Source organism: Pristis pectinata, chromosome 26, assembly GCF_009764475.1.
Source record: "Pristis pectinata isolate sPriPec2 chromosome 26, sPriPec2.1.pri, whole genome shotgun sequence".
Classification (NCBI taxonomy): Eukaryota; Metazoa; Chordata; class Chondrichthyes; order Rhinopristiformes; family Pristidae; genus Pristis; species Pristis pectinata.
In genome coordinates, this window is record NC_067430.1 from 10,112,485 (window position 1) to 10,116,935 (window position 4,451).

Genomic DNA, 4,451 nt, shown 5'->3' on the forward strand with positions numbered 1-4,451 from the left:
CTCCTGTCTTCATTACTTGATGTTTTTGGTATTTTAATTCCCCTCATTTGGATTTTAATCAAGTAATCCTTAGCAGATGTGGGGAGGATATTGCCTTCAATTTTTCCATTATTTGACCATTGAAGTGTATAAATGAAATCCAATTAAATTTGCCCATTTTATCCTTGAACATCCAGAGTACTGTTGAAGATGCTTCAATACCAACATCTGAGTGCATCTATCCACTTCTAGCCTCAATCTTTCGTTCTCTTGCCCTCCCTCAAAACTATACAGTTCTTTCTTGAGCTGTGGAACTGCTGGTTTGGTTGAGTCAAAATCTTAAGTGGAGCATTTTGCCTAAGGATTGAATATTTTAGTTTCCAATAATATTAGGGAATGGGAAGTAAACCCAATGAAGATTTTGGTCTGAAAATTTGTCTACTTTTTGTTTAAGTTGTTGCCTTGAAATGCATCTCTTCTGCAGAATACCTGGAAGCCTAACCTATATAAATGGCTTTCTAACCTGAGGATGCTTGTTCAGGTCAAGGTGTCTACAGTTGGTGCTGAATTGGTGTTTTAAAAATTTTGAAAGCCATAGAAAATGGTTGACCAAGTGGTACATTTAAAATAGTTACTCCATTAACAATATACAAGATCAAGACTTGATTAGATTAAATAGACAATTTTACTGCCAACTTTTAATGGTTTATTGAGTGAACTGACCCTTAAATATCCAATATTAAATAGATGGGTTGGGAAGGGAAAGGGACCCTGGTGTCTAAGGGTACAATAAGTTTCCATTTGAGGCCAAAAGTGTCAGTAAATTCAGTAAGGAATTTGAGAGGTAACTAATGCAGATTGAAAATTTGGAACTTGCTACCACATAGAATGTTAATGGATGTGGAGAGGAAGGACAGGAGAAGGAAGATTTGGTGGTTTTTATAAAAAAGTTTTGGCTTCTGAGTCAATACTATTTAGAATAGAGAAGCTTTGATAGTAATGAATCAATATGCAAGTATACAAGAGATCTTCATTGCTTGATCTGTTTTTCTGACATTGAGTTGTGGCTTGAATTTTTGGCCCATCCTGTGACTGTTGCAGTTAAGTCTCCATGCTAATGACTCCAACACTTTAACTTTCTTAATCGAAGTGTTTCTGGCAAGGCCACCTTGAACCACTACTGATGACTTCAGGATTTAAGACCAACAACATTTTAGTCAAAACAGTGTGCAACTTTGGAACCTGCTGGTGGTCACCTGATGCACCATCAAGATGGTGGCAAGGTTTTGGCAGGAGGTGAGTGACCTTGTTGCAGGATACTCAATCTCTAACCTCCTTGAAGCAAAGGTATTTTTGTGCTTGGTCTGGTCATGATGTTGGTCAAAGTTGATCCCAGGATGCTGCTGATGGGAGATGTGTTGATGTCATTGAATATCAAAGATATGGTTAGACTCTCATAGACATCTCTGGTGCTAATGTTACTTTCCACTTACCAGCCCATGTCTGAATGCTGTCCAACTCCTGTTGCATGCAAGCATAGACTGCTTAATTTGTTAAGAATTGATGTTTACTGATTGCATGAGGTTAGAAGTGCAGAGGAGACTTTGAACAAAGTAAGGACATTGAAGATGGTTGGGCTAAGGACACTGCCCTGAAGTGCTCTGCAATGATGTTTAACCTCCCACAATAGCTGCAGCAGTCTTCCTTTGTTAGGTATGATTCAGTTATTGGAGTATTTTCCCTTTTACTCCCTGACTTCAGTTTTACCATTGTGGGGGGGGGGGGGGGGGGCGGAGAGGAATCCTTGATGCCACACTTGGTTAAGTGCTACCTTGATGTTAAAAGCAATTTCTTTTGGAATTCAGCTCCTTGATCAAAATTTGGACTAAGGCTGTGGGGTCTAGAGTAAAGTAGGCCTGGTAAAACCCAAACTGGTCATTAGTGAGCATGTTACTAAGTACTACTTGAAATCACTGTCACTGACAACTATCATCTCCTGTTGAGAGTACAATGTGAATTAGCTGGATTGGTCTTATCCTGCTTTTGTGAAATGGGGTGTATGTGGGGAATTTTCCATATTCGGCAACGGGTCAGGCAGCATGTATGGAGAGAAATGGACAGTTGGCGTTTTGGGTGGAGACCCTTCTGGATTCATTGATTTGATGTCTACTCACCATTGTGTACATGTGGCTTAAGAAAAATATTTGAACACTGCCATGGTTAAGGTTAATGAATCTCTGGATGGCTGGAGTCTTGCAGCATCTAGGATGCAATGGTAGTGGATGTCAAATGACCATTTCCCTGTATGGATGCCACCTGACCCAAATTCATCTAGTACTTTGTTGCTCTAGATTCCAGCATTTGCAGTCTCCTGTCTCCAATTTTTCATGTTGGGTAGATGTCAATGTTGCTGTAGTAGAATGGACTAGAGATATGCACTCCAGAACAAGCTACATCTTCAGCACCATAACTGGAATGTTGTCTGCTCTATAGCCTTTGCCCTCAACTGACTCTTGATGTTGTCAGGTGGATTGAATTGACTGCAGACTAGAATCTTGGGGCAAAGCAGAGATCATTGGTGCAGTACTTCAGGGTGAACATGATTGTGAATGCTTAACCTTGCTGGGACCTGCCATCATTCACAATGGGAAAAGTTCTTGGAGCTGGTTACTCCCATTTAACTTTCCACTACCATTTCATCCTGGATGCTGTGAGACTCTAACTATCAAGATGTTCATTAATCTTGACCATGATCGAGTTCAAATTTTTCTTGAGCCATGAGTGCTAAGTAGACATCAAATGGATGAATCCAGTTACATTAGCTGTCTAACATCAGGCTTGAACACTTAGTTTTCTAGCAAAAGACCTGCTTTTTAAACTAAGCAGGGAACCACTTACCACAGAACCAGCATTTGAGGTATCTATGCAACTTTAAGCCCTATCTCCATTTACCTCAACTCCCCTTTTAAATTTCCACTATTTATTTGTCTTCATCCAGCCGTTGGCTTCATTGCTCCCTTGTTCCAGGCTGATCCTTCCCCCTACCCTGGTCCACCAATTCATTGGTTTTTAACTCTGTTCTGCTCATCTTTCATGCCTGTTGACCCCTGCCTCCCCCTGACCGCAGCTGGACCAAGACAAGGAAGCCAAGCAGTGACCTGAAATGTGCTATCCTGCTTCCCCACTACTTTCACTAATCTATTATTTCTGCATTCCAATCACCACCCCCCCCCCCCACCCCCAAATATTCTCTTACTTGCATGTGAGGGGCAATTTGCAAGAGTCATTTAACTTACTAACCTTCATGTCTTTGAGAGAAAACAGCACTGGGGAAACCCATGTGGTCATGGGGAGAATTTGCAAACAGCAGCAGAGATTGGGATTGAAATGGTGTTTGGAGCCAAGATGCAGCAGTTCTACTGGCTGAGCCACTACCATTTGTTTAATGTGTGCTCTTCAAATGCCAGGCTGTTTCTCAAAATGCCTTGCTTCTTGTCCTTGGGAATTGGAACAGCAGATTCCACTAGTGAAGCAAAGGGTGCAACTTAATTTCCTTTTTCTACAGTTTGTCATTGGTGAAAAGGATATAGAAGTTCTGTTCTCCTTCCCAGATTATGCTTTTATTCTGTATTGTGTTATGAACAATAGGACTGTGGGGCCTGTCCTAAAGGGCAGACTACTAATGGAAAGGAAATCTAAGTGTAAATGACAGATGGGTGATTGGCAGACATGGGCAGTTCTGACAGGAGGGTTTAGAAACAAATACAACCCCCAAAGATTGGTTGAAATCAAGAACATCCTGCCTCAGTTGATTAAAATACAAATATTCTTGCATTTGATTTATAAATATCCTTGCCAACAACTCAGTTGGCCCAAATTTTCCTTCATTCCCCTCCCCAAATTGTTGGGTCTGGTTCTAGTCTGCCTGCAAGCCCCTAGTTACTTCCCATGGTTCTGCAGGGCTGCACACACCACCTGTAAATGCTCTGCTCGGTTCTAGTCACACCTGGTATGTGTCAGGATTTGATGTAAAATGCCTGATTGCAGGCTGACTTGTTGCTGAGAAGTTAAAGGAGTGGTAACTGCTTGCAAGTAGACTGACTTCCCCTGGTGCAACTGAGGAAAAGTTTTAAGCCATAAAATCCATTGGCATTTCTTCCATTTTGAACCCTTCTCTAAAAGTTCTATGCTTGTACCTTGCACCCATTTTTTATTTGGGAGCTGTCCCTATTTCCTTGCTGCCACTTAGTGTGTCAAGCCTTCAATTGACAAAATTCTTTTGTATTGCCAATGTAGCTAGCTTTTTGATTTACTTTTAGGCTTAGCTTTTATGTGCAAAATGCAAGCATCCTGGCCAAATCACAAGCACCTCACACAACTCCAGGCTAGACTGCACATGCGGATCTAGAGTAAGCTTGGAACTTGTACTGAAGTAAAGTGCAACAAAGTGTTAATGTCAATGTATACTTAAC